The sequence below is a fragment of the Drosophila simulans genome, chromosome 3L (genome assembly GCF_016746395.2).
Source record: "Drosophila simulans strain w501 chromosome 3L, Prin_Dsim_3.1, whole genome shotgun sequence".
Taxonomy (NCBI): domain Eukaryota; kingdom Metazoa; phylum Arthropoda; class Insecta; order Diptera; family Drosophilidae; genus Drosophila; species Drosophila simulans.
The window spans coordinates 681,773-698,560 of NC_052522.2; positions in this window are offsets into that span (position 1 = coordinate 681,773).

Below are 16,788 nucleotides of genomic sequence, written 5' to 3' on the forward strand. Positions count from 1 at the left end.
GATGGGCGAGTGTGGGCAGTCGGTAGCAACATGAGGCCAAGTCGGAGTCCCAGCGTGCTGCCAGGTTTATTCCCACGCTCGTGAAGTCAGCCGAACAACAGTAGCTGCCGGAGCAGCTGGAAACTGTCAGCATTATCGGACGTGACTATGCGACAAGATCCCTGCCAGAGCTTTGCTATATGCTGCTATATGGTCTGAGCCCTATGCAAGTGTGTATGCTGGCTTCGCCGAGGATTTGAGGCTCAGATGGTGATAGTGCCCGAGGTTGCTGCGGTTTCGGCTGCTACCAAATAAGTAGCGGCAGACGACGCGGCTTTAGCCGCCAAAGCTGCAGCTGAGGCTGAGCCTGGCCTCTGTCTATGCAAAACTTCTAGCCAATTAACTTGGCCGGCGGCAGAGGAGAGCCGGAGACCCAAGTCCGTTCCTGGTGCTGTGCCTTATGATTAGAATCGTCGACAGGCAGGCCGCCAAACGGGCACTGCGGCAACAGCCACATCAGCAACAGCGACTGCAGCAGTAACTGCAGCAGCAGCAGCAAGCAACCAAAGCTAATGAACCATGTTGCCGCTGATGAACCCAAACTGATTAATGATGCCTGGCCGGGATGGGTTGCGGTGGAGTGGGGCAGCAGTTGCCACTGCAACTGCAGAATCCGATGGGGTTACACCACCGAGACCCCTGCCAAATCCCTGAGGCCCGGCTAACAACTTAACTAGTTCAGTGGTGGGCTAAGGGTTACCAATAAAGCACTGAGAGAAATGGTATTGCTATCTATTTTGAAACCAATTCACTATCTTTACTGTGAAATGAGCTACGAGAGCTTCCTAATCTTTTTCTTTAGGTTGGGCTTTAGGCTTGGATACGAGTGCGGTCATCCCCTTTTCTCACCGTGCAAGAGTAGATGTCCAGTTAATTTTTGGCCATCTGAGTAAGGAGCTGACAAAAGCTGGCAATGGCGAAGGCGAAGGCGAAGGCAAAGGCGATGGCGATGCCCAATGGCCGTGGCCGAAACAAAGGCCGCGCAGGCGCACCTGAGAATGTTGATAGCCCCATGGATCCAAGCCGACGGAGTGGGAGTGGAGGCGAGATGGCTAGGAAGGGGAAGAGGTGGAAGAGGCGGGAGGAGAACCCGCTCGAGTCCAAGTGCAAGTCGTTTTTTATGCCACTCAAGCGGCGACAACAGGGATTGCAACAAGGGTCTCGCCGATCCCAGGTCGAGCTGGGCAGCAAGGAAGTGGTGGGCAGCGGGGAGGAGTAAACCCGGCCCAAAGCTCGTTTGTGGCCAAGACGGCCCTTTATCACATGCGCACATCATTTACTTGAAAAGGAGACAGGGACGCAGTGCAGCGCAGCGCAGAGCAGCGCACTTCAGCAATTGCCTTTAAAGTGTTTGCGTCGTGACAAAATCAATGTTGGCCGTCTGTTGCTGCCGTTGCTGCTGCGATGTTGCTGCGGGGATGTTGATGCTGCTGCTGCTGATGCTGATGCTGCCGCTGCAGCTGAAGCTCTGACAGCCTCCTCGCGGACAGTGATTCATGGTTTATTAAGCGCATTATGCCGCAGGACACTTTGAAGTTTCAGCGAGGAGGAGCTGCACGTGTTTCGCGGCCCTTAAAAATGCGGCAATTGTTGCCTGGCCCGCCGCTGGCAATGGCTTTTGCTCCGGCTTTGGCCATGAACACTTGCCTGTATGTTCTATGTGGCTGCCGTTTTGCCATTTTGCCATTTAGCCATCCCGCCGTTTTGCCGCTTTGCCGCTTTCGCAGGGCCGCCAATTGATTACTTAACGTGTTTTATGCGTACGGCGAGTTATGTGCCGACTGGCGCGTTAATTTGCCTCCTCGTTTGTGGCCTTGGTCCAAACTAAACGTCCAAACAAATTGCCGCTCGGCAGGCGCTGGCCGTAAATCAGCGCAGCAGTCAAAACACATCAGCAGCATCAATGGCCAATGGCCAATGGCCCAGGCCAATAGCCCAATAGCCAACTGGCCACGCATTCCGAGATTGGGCTCTGTGGCTCCTTAGCTTCCCAGGCCAGAAAAGGCTGAGAAACCCGCAACCCATCCAGCTGCAGACACCCACATGAGGCGAGACCAATTTCAAACGGGGCGGTTCGAAAATCACTTCAAACGATAAGGCAGTCAATGGAAAAACATAGTGCTGGTGTCGTGAGCACAACAACGAAATGCATGGATATATATAGGAGGTTATCCTCCACAGAGGGCGATCCATTTAACATATGTAAAGTAAACTTAAAGAAATGACCCCCAATAAGCTGATTAAATACGATTAAATTAAATACCCCGCGCTCATATTTCGCAGGGTAGCAGCTCAATTCCGAGCTTATAAGCTAATAGCTCAATTTCGCTCGTGTCACGCGACTTTATTCTGGGTGCGAGTCCACACGGCGTATGCGCAACGCTCGCATGTGCACATGGAATTAATTATGCGCCGCGTAAACAAATACAAAACGAATGGCGGGAAATTGAGTGCGAGATGAATTGCCAGTCGGAGATGTTGGCGGGCGATAAGGCATATAAACGCGGCTCTGATTTATGCTCGTGTTGCTGCTGCTGTTGTTGTTGTGGGCATTACGTATGCCAAAAATATGCAAATTGGCAATTGGAAGTGTGAACACAGCCAGTGGCAACATCAGCAACTGAAGCAGCAGCAGCAACTTCCCTTGCAACAGGCAACAGTCATGCATACATACACACATATGTGTGTGCACTTGCCATTAGAATGCCGCCGCCGCCAATCGAAGCGTCAGAAATAAATTACAAAATCGTGTAAAGTGCAAACTGGACTCGGACATGGATGGTGGTTTTTCTATTTCTTGCGCCGCATTTTGTCTTTTGACGTTTCGCCTGGTTCTCTAATCGCCTTTATGGCCACATAAATCTTGCCTCAAAATTGCCGTTGCCCGCCAATGGATTTCCTTTATTTATTTATATTTATTTATTTCCCCGCTGATTTTTCGCCTTTTCAATTGAGCTGCAAACTGGTCCACGCTTTGATTTATGCCAGCCCCTCAGCGGCGGCCAGATAAAATTCTGCGCGCTTTCACGCATTTTTAATTACTCCCTCCCCCTCCCCCATTCCAACCAGCAAATCCAGGTATATAGCATATATATCCGATCTGCGGCGGGCGATAATCACATGTCGTGTGCAGCCGGCTAAGTATAATTGAATCGCTGTGCCGCTCTACCTGGGAAATATGCTAAGCACGACCCCGCCCCTTCAGTGCCTCCTGGGGGCTACGGGGGTCAATCGCCCAGCTGTTGATGGCAGCTGACAGGTGCATTGGCGCTCTGCTGATCGCCGTCATTCGCAGAGTTCAGGCCAAGTCGCACTACTCCCTATATGGCCATATTGCTGTGACATTAATCGCGGCATTACATCAGCTGCCATGCTAATGGCTACACGAATCGTTTGGATGAATTCCCAGGATTCCATCTGGTTCTGCTGTATCTGTGCTTAATACACTTCCTGTGGGATCTCATATCGCAGCTAACACTCCCGCTGCCGTTGCAATTACGCTCTTATCCTCCCTATCCACCCACGGCGGCCAAATCCCAGCGCGTTCGGCGCAATCACAGCGGCATTTAGTCATACCAAACGCTACATAAACTGACAGTCTATTTGTTTTGTGTCAGGCAGCGGCCGTTGCCATTTGCCGGTCGAGATTGCAACTGTGGCAACAACAACTGCAGCCGCAGCAACTGTTGCCGCTGACACGCCTGCAATGGCGGCGATATGAATCACACGCCGCGACGGAGAGTCGGCATTATCTAGATAAATAATTATTCAACTTAAATCGAAATCGTAATGAATTTTTCGCGGTTCTCCTCCGGTTTTTTCCGCGGGAGTGTCAAAGTGACGGCAGTTGCATTGTCAGTGGTTCGTTAGCAATATCGCACAGCGGCAACATGTTGCCGCCGCATGTTGCGCGGCTTAATTGGACAGCGATACAAATCGGACTGATCGCACTACGAGGGTCTAAGACCCATGTCCAGTCCCATACCCAATCCCATTCCCAGTCCCAATCCGAGTCCAAATCGGAACGGCCACGCCCACCCGAAACACCTGCAACCGTTTACACGACAGCAACAACCCAGCAGCAGCAGCAGCAGCAACATGAGCATGCGCAACCGCCAAGATGGCAATTTGTCAAATTTCCGCATCGAAATTGGAGCTGAGGCTAAAGCCCAACTTAAAACTAAGGCTCAAACCCCAAAGCCAAGTGGAAACTGCCCGTCTGAGCTCACTTAACGCCCAGTCGGCGTTGCAATTATCCTTATTAGTTGTGGCATAAAACATCGGTCCCCTCGCCAAAGGGCGTACAGTGGCTACCCGATGAGCACAACCGCCATCTGTCACTTAAAACAGCACGAGAGAAGCAGCAAAACACCATATATACATAAATTAATGTGTTTTTAAAAAGGGATAGAATCTTGAAAACAGCTTCCTTGGCAATTAGAAATATTTCATATTGGATTTGACTTTTATCTAGAAATACCTTGCAGGCAAGTTGGCCTGTCTCCGATTTGATATCGCATTTTGGCCTTGCTTTTCGCGGCTTTCGATTTTGGGCTAAGCGGCCTCTTAGCGCTTGTTTGCACTGATAAATTCCTTCTCCTTCTCCTTCCTGGAAGCCAGCGACCTGGCAGGCCACTTGGCCAATTTCACACCAATTCGCGAAGTCACGGCGATCTGCTGACCGTCTTTGGATGCGCTTCAAGTTTATGTTCTTTTCACTTTTATGGGCCGGCGGGGCCCATCATTAGCCACCAGACTTGGCCAGGGACATGGTTCTGGATCCGTTCGATGCCATCAATTGGTCCTCCGCAATTACGGATCGCAGGCTTCTGCTACTCCAATTTCCTGCGACTTCCTCCGGTTCGGTGTGCAGCCTTTTGTGAGGCATTTATGGCGCCGCATACGCGGGCAATTAAACAATCGGCAACAACAATGCCTCCGAGTTGGCCAAATTAGGCGCGTTGACCATAGTTGGTCAGCGGAATCGAAACAAGTTGTAAGCGATAAGAACCTGGCCATTGTTGCTGCCGTACATGTTGCTGCTGCTGCTGCTGTTGGCATTGTTGTCGCCGCTTGTTCATTGACTTTGGCTGCGCACTGTGTGTAATTATGGACATTATTGTTATTGCTCTCGGCTTACAACGAAATCTACATGTTGCCGCGGCGCCAGCAATTCGAACTTGGCTCGATTAGCAATCGGAAAGGCGGTCCCACAAACGGCTACCGAATCTATCCAATTACACCTGGGCAAGGAGATCAAGTGCGCCTTTGTGATCGACACCTGTCCGGGCCCGCTTGCCCGATTCACTGCCAATTAAACTTGATCAGTAGATGCCTTCTGCAACGGCCTACCCGGCAATCATGTTGCCCCGGGAAATGCATGGAGCTTTTGTTCAACTCGGCGAACCACTGGAGGGATATCTTCCTGGGGGTCTGGTGCTTGTGCACTTGGGACCTATAAAAGGTATATACACATTCTGAGTGCAAATCACATACATCTTTTTAGTACTTCATTACTGCTGATTATTTCTGATTTTCCGACATATTTTTCTCGCTGCTGTCAGACTTGCTGGAACTGATTGTGCAGCCGCTTGCTCTCGTTGACTGCGGCTAATTAATTTGCCATTGGTGTCCCATTAGCGTAATTGTGTGTCTCCCCTTTGACATTGCACACGGCATACCACTGCACTCCAACTCCAATCCACTTGGACCGACGACAGTTGGACAAGCAGTTAGTGTCCAACCTTTAACTGCGTTTTATGTGTCACCGAGTGTCGCCAAGTTCCCGTCGCGGGTAATTTGCATACTGGCGAGAGACGAGGCCGCGAAGGAATTCGCATCAAAGATTACCGCTGCGCTTTTCCTGGCGCCTTTTCATTGAAATGGGCGTTCCGCGGCGCCCACATCGCGTCTGCTAATGGCGCCCATCAGTCTGTGGGAACACCTGCAGTCGGCCCACGCAGATCCCACCTTAATCCAGCGCCCCCTCATGGCCACGCCCACTCCCCAGAGCAGCACTCCACACCCATCCTGCCACTATGACCAGTTGGAAAAACACGCAACGATCGCACAGACATCATAGCAGCCATAAATGAAACGAACCAGAACATTTTCCGCGGCAACTATTAGAGATGGTTGCAACTAGCAAGTGACTAGAGCGGTGACTAAAGAGGTGACTGTTATTAAGTGCTTTAACTATTTAAATACTATTTCAATAATATTGTAGATTATTATAGATTCAATATAGATGTGTAGTTAATGTAGAAGAAGAAGATTTGTTGTTTGAATTAAATGGCAACTTCTCTCTCTATGCGTATGTAAGTATTAAGATATACCATATATGAAATCAATATAATATAGTAAGTTGTACGACTAGTTCTAAGACATCCAACATCGCAGCGAATCAAATGCGGTATAGCTGCACCTCCGAAAGTGGAGGAGTGCAGCTGGACCACAATATGGAACCATGAAGCCCTCGAAGACGAGGGGAAGTGTGTGGGGCCTGTCGGCTCGATTGCCTTAAAAAGGCGAGTCTGGCGAGGATCACAGATGGCGCCAGTGGGACCTGGAACCCCAAGCCGGGAATGGCGAAGCGGCTTGGGGATGGGGATCCAGACTGGCGACCCTTTTGGAGGCAGCTGCGGTTGAGACTGGGGTTTCAGTCTGGCCCACGCACTTGTCTAGCAGGCTGGCAAACAAAGGCTCCCAGTGCAAACTCAATTTGCCGAGAGGAGTGGAAAAGTTGGCGGGACGTGGGAGGCCAAGTCACGACTTGGTCAATCACCAGGCGGCGGCTCGCAACCCGATCCCCAGCACATATTGCCAAGAGTTGGTCTTTTAAGGAGTTGCTCGCACAATTCCAACGGCTTTGAGCGATAAGTTCCAGCCAGAATTCATGTATGATATAAACAGGAAAAAAATCTATTCACTCTTGATTTTCACCTCTTAACTAGTGAATCATGTCAAAGAGCACATCTATCTAATCGATTTGCGACAGAAAAATCTTGAAAAATTCCTATAATAATTTTGGATAGCGGCGTAGTGAATTCTGAGTGTAGCTGATATCTTTGCCAATCGTTTTGATTTTTTGCTGAGTGGAATGCTGGCGGATCCTCCATGCTGGGCACCCCAGAACAGTGCCTTCTGGCTCATTAAAAAATCCACCGATTTTGGGTCGATCGTCTGGGGTGCTATCTTATCATAAAAAACGCAGTTGCCTCAACACCTGCAAGCAGCATCAAACACGCATTAGCACTCTGATGGAATTTCGGCTCATTTTTGTGGCTTTTCGGCGGTGCCGCATAAATTTCAATCAGCCTTAATAAACTGTAAATATTTTATCCCTTTTTGCGCGGGGCGCATAAAGAATTCTTAACATGAAATTAAAATGAGGAGAGCGAACGGCAAAAATTGAGATGCAATCGATTTGAGCAGAATTTTAAAATATATTTTTAATCACGGGCAGGCAGAATGTTCTTGCGCTTTTCCATTTATTTTTATGTGCACTGCTCACTGCCTCCTGGGCCACATAAAACCCACTTTAAGTGACCATAAAAATCATCCAATAATTTTGCTCGAATTTCGCTCTGCGATGAAATTTATGTGCCTGCCAGTCGGACTTCAGAAGTCCTCAACTCATTGTGATTTCAATTTGAGACCCCGGGGCCTCTGTTCCTGTGGCCCAGCAGACGAAGGACCGTCTGAGTGCGTTTGCGTGTTCCTCATCATTTGTTTGCAATGAAAATAACACCAGCATAAACAACCAGTCCCAGACAGACCAATACGACCCGATCCGATCCGAACCGATCCGATCCAATCCCTGACTCCTCCCGATACCGACATCGATGCCACCGTCGGAGGCATTAAAATGCACAAGCCCGCTGCGCTCGCCTCCTCCATCCGATGACCATGTTCCGTGTCCCAGTCCCAGCCCATGTCCATGTCCTTTATAGGCGCCACACCCTGCTGTGGTGCCTGGCCAGGCCAATTCCGAATTTCGAGTGGGAGCCAGCCGCATCTAAGTTATGTCAAAGCCCCCAGAACGACAGATCCTTAATTGAATTTCTTACCTTGCGTGTCCCGCTTTAATTTCTGATTTCTGGAGCTGAACTCGGGGCCAGAGGAATACTCATCATTTGTCCGGCTGCCTCTGCCACATGAAGATGTAACTCTGTTGGCAGAAATTGATGAGCTGAAATTGGGGAAATAAATAACGTTATTTCGGGTTGGCCTAAAGAAAAATGAGTTTTTGGGCAGGGATTATAGTGAGTGATTAGTTGTGGTTGGGTGAATGCAAAAAATTAATACAAAATGATTTCAGGGAGAGAAACTTGAAAGACATGCCATAACCAAGTCAACTTCGGTCGCCAAATTAAAATACGATCTGGGACTCCTAGTAAATCACCTGAAAGTAACTCTTAAAATCAAGTTAAGAGCGTGCCACTTGTAATTCGAGTGGCCTCGATTTTTGGCTACCGTTTCAGGCTGCAGCTTCTGTTCTTTGTGTATTTTGCTTTTTACGGCCGTGAATTGAGACATTAATGATGCAGCTGACACGAATCGCTGCCAAGTGCGAATTGGAGCTTAGATGGAGGCGTCTCGGATTACCGGGCACATCGTCATCTGATGGCTCAATTGCGACTCGAATTACCAGTTATCCTCTGGTCTATTTGGGCATGGACATTTGCCTGCGCCTCCGATCGAAGCGGCCAATTAAAAAGTCATTAGGCAAGGGGCTCCTGCCCCACTCCCCACTTTCGAAAAGGAAGGTGAGCCGAAAGGAGCCTTAATTGCCGGTTCGCCATAACCAAAATGTCCGGCGGGCAGGCAGAGGAAATCACTTTCAGCACGTGGAAAGGCCCAAAATGATGGGCACTTGCATTAAACGAAATCGTTTAGCCGCGGCTCGAGGGGCCAACATCTGCAGAGAGCTCCGGGTTCGATGGCAATTAAAGCACCCATCGGCAGGCAGACCAACCCAATCCCAATCCCAATCCCAGTTCCACTTCCACTTCCACTTCCAGTCCCAGTCCCAGTCCGAGATGCGAGATCCAAGTCCATGTCCTAAATGTGTTCAATTTAAATTAACGATCGCAAACGGAGAGTTGCAGCCCAGTTGCAGCCACATGCGATGCAATTAAGCAAAAGTTTTATTTAAATTGCTGGCGCTGTCGACTCGAAATTTTGGCGTGTTTATGGCCTGTAACTTCTGCCCAAGAAGTACCACTTGGTGGCTCTCCATCAGCGAGGTGCCTGCCTTCCCAGCTTTTCCCGCCGAATGGCACATGTGTTTGCTAATTTCTGCGTGCAGCCCAAACATTAATTAAATCGAACATTTTCGCTATAAATTGTTTGCTTAATTGCCATTTAGGGGGACACTCGACACTGGATGCTGCAAGCTGGCGGATCCCCGATGCCCAGTTACATCCCATCCAGATTGGCCAGTTGCCATTGGCAGTTGAATGCGGCAAAGGCCAAACCATAAATAAATTAAAAGTCCCAGCGAAATGACAGCAACAAGATCAGGCAACATCAGAACAAGAACAAGAGCAGCAGTATCTGGTATTGGTAGCATCAGTGCTGCACTACCTCAGTATATCAGCATATGGCCATTGGGATTATTAATGATGGCGGAAGCAAACGCGGCATCGTTTGATGCTCAGTGTCCCTGCTGCAGTTGCCGCTGTCCAAAAAGCCTGACAGCCATGTTGCAAGTTGCTGTTGTCGCAGCGATGACAAACGCAGCAACATCTGCCCATCAGCAACACGAACAAGCACAGCAGCAACAGCAGCAGCAGCAGCAGCAGCATCTGCGATTTGCGGCCCAAATTAAAGTTAATCGAATGCTGCTGACATGGTGTTCCCAGCCGAAAGTTCTATAGACGGAAATTCGAGTGCCGAGTGCAGCTGGGCGCCTGTTGTCTTGCCCATTTTACTGCTTTACTATTTCTTTTTTCGCAGCCATAGGCGACGCATAACTTGGCACCAAGCTGGCAAATCGTTTCCACTACCAAATAAAGCATTCAATGCCCCCGTTTGCGCCTGTTGTCTGTTGGCAAACAAAACCCCACGAATGTCTGGGCTGAATCTCGGATCGGGCCTGCATCCGAATGCGAATCTGAATCTGAAGCTGAGCTTGAGGTTGAGGTGCGTGGTCTGCTGCGCAGCCCCAGTTCGAGTTCTCCTTGTTCAGTGGGGGCTTTTCCTTGGTTTTTTTCTTAACAGCCTTGCTTTGCATGTTGTTCAATTTCAATGGCGCCAAATCTTGGCCGTGGGTTGCAGACGCCAAGAAAGTTGCAGACGCAACAAAATCCTTGCTTTTGCTTGTCGAGTTCAATGTTGCCGGCCAGTTAGGCCGCGGGCAGGCAGCCAAATGGCCAAATGGCCGAATGGCCAGATAGCGGCCGATATGTTGATATAGACAAGCAGATAAGCAGGAATAGTTTACCGAAAGACACTAATTTAGAGCCATGGTCAAGGGCGAAGGAGCAGGATAGTCGTTTCACTAGAACTCGCAACAATTAAATAAACGTTTAACATGGTTTGATTTCCCTTTTTTACAAAACTTTGAATCCTTTGGCTTAAATTAACTATAATTTTCAATCGACTTGATCCCCATTTCAAGCCAATTTGAGATCAATTCAAAGCCCCGCCAACGCCAATAGCCGACTTTAGGCAACTGACAAGACAAATTTCGATCAGTTTGTCTCAATCAGAGGGTTTAAACAGTCTGTAAGCTTTGGTCTTGGTTTTTTGCCGCGTCCATTTGCCAGGCAATCATCAAATGAATCCCATGGATTCCCACACGAGAATCCAAAGCTCTTTGAGTGCGTTTCCTGTTTCACTGGAAAAACTCTGAACAGAAAGAGATCCCCACTCCAATTAGCCCAACAAATGCGAACGTGAGAACTTCAATTGAACTTGATGAGTGTTAGACAAGGGTTTCCAGGACAAAAGATGGCACTCGGGACTAGACCAGATGGGTACCACCGATGACAGCCACTTTGCCGCATCTGCTCTCGAAAGCTTGCCACCTTTTCGCCGCCCATTGTCTGCCTACGACAGCTGCTCTCGGGTTTCAATAAAAACTTAAGTAGCCCGTTAAGTTCATATGTAAATAGTGAAATAAAATAATAAAATCAAATTACATTTGCTTTCAATTTGCAGCTGCGGGCATTAAAAAACTATATAAATTTATTTGCGTTTAATTGTGTGCCCGCAATTAAATATCAATTAAAAAATGGCTGCTGCAGCCAAATGCAAATGCGAACGCACTGTGCCAAAAAAAAAACGAAAGACTCAAGACGCAAACTTGACAAAAATCGAAAGACTTAAGGCACAAACTTGACTCTATGCTGCCGTTTTTCTGAGCTTGTGAGTTTCTGCGTGCTGTTCACCTTCGAGACTTCTCAGCATGTCGCACACATGTATGTAAATGGTAAACGCTTAACGCAATTTATGGCGGCCGACAAACTTTATTAAATTTTGCGAATTTCATTTTCGTTTTTATTATGATTCTGTGTCTTTTGGCCGCCAGTCGCAAGTTCAAGTCGTTTGTCATGCGCACACCCGAGTTTGCAGCTGGGCGTTATTTTTGTTGTGGCATTTGCATAAACGAATGCCCCTCTAAATGCCTTCTGACACATTTCCCCACTGCGCGGGGGGCGGTAATTAGAATCCGGCCTTTTAATTATGTGGAAACGCCAGACGACAGCGAATCGAAACGAAACGAAACGAGTCAAGTGGTCGCATTACAGCCACTAAATGTCTTGTGTAATTGCCCAGCCCGGTGTTCAATTAAACGGAATTGAGTCATTAAGCTGATATTGTTTGGCATTGCCCACCGGCGATCGCCAAGTGGCCCTCAGCTCTTTGGAGAAACATTCCCGGGAACGACGAGGTTCCAATTGGGTCAAGTTTGTCGGGCAGCACTAAATGCCCAGGTGTGAAACCATCTTGAGTTAACAAATTAAATTGCCTCCAAGAATTTTTCGAAATGTTGAACATATTATGTAACTGTTTATGTTGAATGGTATAAAAAGTTTAATTATATTGGGTTGTTTCTTATATTACTAGTGAGTAATAATATATCTTAAATTGGGCCATAAATAATCTTCAAGTTAGTTGTTAGTTCCCCATTTCAGTTGAAATTGTGCCGTCAACTGAATATGCTTTTTCCCATGACCTCGAAATCGAGTAATATTAGAAGCAGACGCAAAAATGGCAGTTAGAGCATACAAATCCGACTGCGAATACCAGAACGACGACCACGGTGACGGCCAACTGTGACGACGTGACGTTGAAATTAAGTTAACTAGACTAGAGAAGACCCGGCTTTGGTCACTCAACCAGCCAGCCAGGGAGACGGTGAGCCAGACGATCCAACCACTTGACCAAGATCGTCGGCCAAAACCGGGTTGTTTGCAGCCAGACAGCGCTTTTCGGCCATCTCCCTGGCTCCCTGGCTCGCTGACTAATGCACCCGAGCCCGAGTGCAAATTGTTTAACATTTAGGCGGCTTTAATTTGCTGCCACGGCCATAATGCAGCGCATTAATGCTGGCCAAGGCCCCCGGGCGACAATTTTGATTAAAATGCCATTTAGCCAAAGCTGAAGTCCAACATGGTCGTGGAAGGCCTTTAATAAAGTAATTCGGCCGATCGCCGTGACTGCGGGATTAAAGCCCTCTCGATGGAAGTGAGTAATCGTGGTCATAACGGATGACCAGATGAACACATTGAAGATGTAGATTATGCCAGGATAAATACTATTCGAAGAGGAGTTGTCAAAGGGATTATGCACTGCGAAATAAAATCATTATAAAATATTCAAATAAATTCGATTTCCCTTACTCTACCAAGTACACCGCATCGAAATGATGGCCAATATTTGACTTTTACCCCATCTGCCGGCCACTGATTGTTTCACAGTTATTGAACCTAAATTGGAGTCCCAGAGCGGCCCAAGTCAGAAGTACGAGATGGAGATTGAACCTGGCCCCGGCACGTAATAGTGGCTCCACGGGTACCCAGGTTGGCGGGTTCCTTCTCGACAGTTCAAACTGATTGCAACTACAAATCTCGGACACGTAGACGCAAATTGCGCGCCATGGGCAGCGCTGAGGTTCAGGTTCAGCTTCAGGTTGGGGTTAAGATTCAGGTTTCGGCTCAGCCAAAGATCGGGATGCGAGGAGCAGGTTCAGGTTCACCTTGGAGCGCCCTAATAAAGCCAAGCCCGCGAAAGCCAGCGCAAATCAATAATAATTGTATTGACTGAGTGCAACAAAGCAGATCAAAAGGTCGTCCGTCGATGATTTCTACTCCTGCCGCTGAGATTATTGGGATGAAATGTGGTTGAATGGGTAGGAAATCCTACTTAGCAGGATTAATTATTTTTTTTAATTTCCCTAATTGGTGTTGCCCTAAAATCTAAAACCGCAGAATGCAGATGAATTTGTCTGGAAAATGCAGAATGCAGCCAGCATCGATTTGAAGAAAGGTCAGTGCGATCATTTCCGCATAAATACGAACACAATTCGTTTGCTGCTCCAACATTGCCAAATAGCCGATCTTACGAAGGAGAGAGAGAGAGTGGGAGCAATTCTCCAATGGATCGCCAAGGTGGGGAACCTCAGCCAGTTGGGGAAGGTTGCTCAGCTGGGGAAACGGTCGCGCATGCTCAGTGAGGAGAAACTTAGGGGAAATTCAGGGGAAGCTCTGTGTGGAAGTTGTTTCCATAGAGGGGTTAAGGGGTAAGCTGGCAGTTATATGGTGGTGGGTTTTGGGTTGAGGGGTTTTTAAGGGGTGCTGCCTGGGGTATAAAGTCTCCGTGGGAACGTAAGTGCAGTTCTCCTGGTAACGGAAGAGGGGAAACGAAATGCTACATAGAAGGGGAAACATTTTTGGAGCTAAGAAGATCCGATGAACAGATATTTTATTTTGGAGAGAGAACCCTCTCTTAGTTAATGTTACTATGCTGAAGTAAGTCAATATTATTTAGGCACAAATCCTCCCAACTTTAATCTTCTTAAAAGTTGTTAAAATTATTCATAAATATTCTTATTCATTTTTCTTTGCCATTTAAAGATTGTGCCCTTCCACTTAACTGATAGTCCTCGTAAATGATGATCGATGATCCGTGATGGGCTGGGATGACTACCAGAAAAGCTTCTTTAAATAAAGATCCCCGCTTGGGAGCTGATAACAATGAGTAATTGCGAGGCGGTAAATGATCATCGTAAACGGGAGATTTCGCAAATGAAGCTGTGGCAGACGGGGCTCTCAGTCAGCAGCCTCCATTCACCATCCTCCTCCTTCTGCACATTTATGCACGTATAATGTCTCGCACCTCGACGATAAGCAAAAGTCAAAATTTTGCAACTACCTGTTGGCTGTTGTCAACATATCATTTGTCACTGCGCCGTCGATAGAGGCTCTCCTCCCATAAAAGAGCCTCCTAGCTGCGACTGCAGATTCCACATGCACGCGAAGAATATCTTAGTTCGAATACATGATATGTTAATTCAACAAGTTGTGCTTTTTGTGTGCTTGGTGCTCGTCAAATGCCCTGTTTTCTTTCTCTGTAAATTTATCTATGACAAACGGCAGTTGGCCAAAGAAAATCTGGCTATCTCAGTTATTAATGAAGTTGCAAAATCGAGGGGCTGAGGCGAATGCAGTTGCACTTGGTGGATGGGGATGGGGATGGCGATGGCGATGGCTCATGGCCAATTAACCAGCTAATTAAACGGCCGCCACGGTAGCCAGTGGCTGCTGTACAGGAAGCTCTCCTCCCAGTTGGCGAATGTGTTTTATGCCCCGTTATCGGCCGAAAAAGAGAGATGCCTCATGAATTGCAGCGTCGCTGGAGCTGAAAATGCACAGCGACATTTTCTGGACCGGCTGCCACTTCATTAACTCCGAATTGATGGGTTCAATTAGGCAACAAGGTCCCTGTTTGGGTCCCAGTTTCGTTCCCAATCCGGAGTCCGATTCCCAGGCAGCTGCATGTCCCCGATTCCCAAGTCCAGTCGTCAGTAATTAGCGCAGAGATTTTCAAATTGCCAAAACTTGTTGGCAAAAAATGATGATGGCGATCACCTGCTGCGGTTTCACTTTCGCAGGATGGCGAAATGGAATCAAACGAATATGAATTCCATTTGCCCAATTCGCCGTTTGCAGCTGCCCGCGGGGTATTCGTAGAATTTCGGGCTGTCTTTTTATATATTGTTATTTATATTTTTTATTTCGGGAGTCGTTAATTAGCTCGTTTTGGAAATGGTATTCTCGTGTTAAAACACTGATTCGATTGGCGCGCTTAAAAGGTGTCGTCGAAAGCTCCACTTTTCGGCTTACGCATTCGCTCATAAAAGTTTCGGCCAAAAAATCAAAAAAAAAAAAGGAACAATCGACGCCGTGCTGAGCAGAAAATATGCCGAGAATCAAAAGGCGCCGTATCCTTTTTTCGGTTGTCCCATCATTAACGCGAAATTCTGGCTGTGGATTTTTGAATTTCCAGCTGCTCTTGTCAACTTTTATGGGGCTCATGGCCTGGGCTTAATAGGTAATGCTCGTTTAGCAGCGCGGCACCAAATGGCCGGCAATTCATTAAGATGCAGGCAGGATAGCAAATCTATATGTGCTCATACCCATCCGAATCAGTTCTCAGTCCCACACTTCGGTCATGCGAACCAGCACCTGAGACATTTCCGAATTGAAAATGCGGCAAAAAGTGCGAGGAGAATTTTTGATCGTGTAATTGCTGGCCAGCGCAGCCCGAGAGGAGCCCGAAAATCTGAGGAATTCTTCCCATACCCATTCGCAGTCGCATTCTGGGTCTGTTTCCCACATTAAGTCAGACACACCTCCTGAGAATATCTGCTCCAACTTAATTTGAATTCGAGCACTTCTCCTGGTCCCCTCCTGGAGAATCTTCCTCTTGTTGGTGGGCAAATAATTCCTCGCCAAAGTTCACACGACACAAGAATCCCACCCTCACTCTGGGCGCGATTTCCCATTCCCACTTCATTTCCATTCCCAACATGAGCAACTGTTTCGGTTCTCGTGTGACTCTCCGGATTCCCGATTCTCGCGACGCGCTGAGAAGCAACCGACTGTCCAGAGCCCAGATCTAATGGAGTTCCCACCCCTATGTGACCGCCACCTCGCACTGTGGTCGCACCTGCAATCCGCTGGATGCGCCTCTGATTACGGGGTGGTTTTCGTGTCCGACGCGTGCCGCAGTGTGTGGGAACTGCCATTGGTTACTGTTCCACTGTTTACCCACTTTTGGGCTCGACAAAAGGCTGTCTGGAAATACAGATTAAATAAGCACGACTAATTTGGAAAAAGTAGTCATATATCCAAGTGCTTTTACGCTTGAGCTGGCCAACTGATGATGTTATATATCTACCGATTATCTTGATGCAGACGAATTCATAATCGAATCATTTCCAGAGGGCTGGGCGCTGGTTTTGGCCAAATTGCGATCATTTGAGCCGCTGTTAAGGCCCAAATGCGGCTCCTTTCGCCCAGATAGGCACTTCAAAAAGCGTTTACTTTAATGCAACTGCATTGGCTGGCGAATAAACCAACAAACGGGCAACAAACAAACAAACAAACGATATCATCATCATCCGAAGGGGAAGAGCAGAGAAGCATCGAGCGATAAAAAGATTTTTGTTGCTTGATTTCGTTGCACCAAAAAAGGCAACGGCAACTCCCATTAAATGTCCCAAAAAGGCAAAGGCGC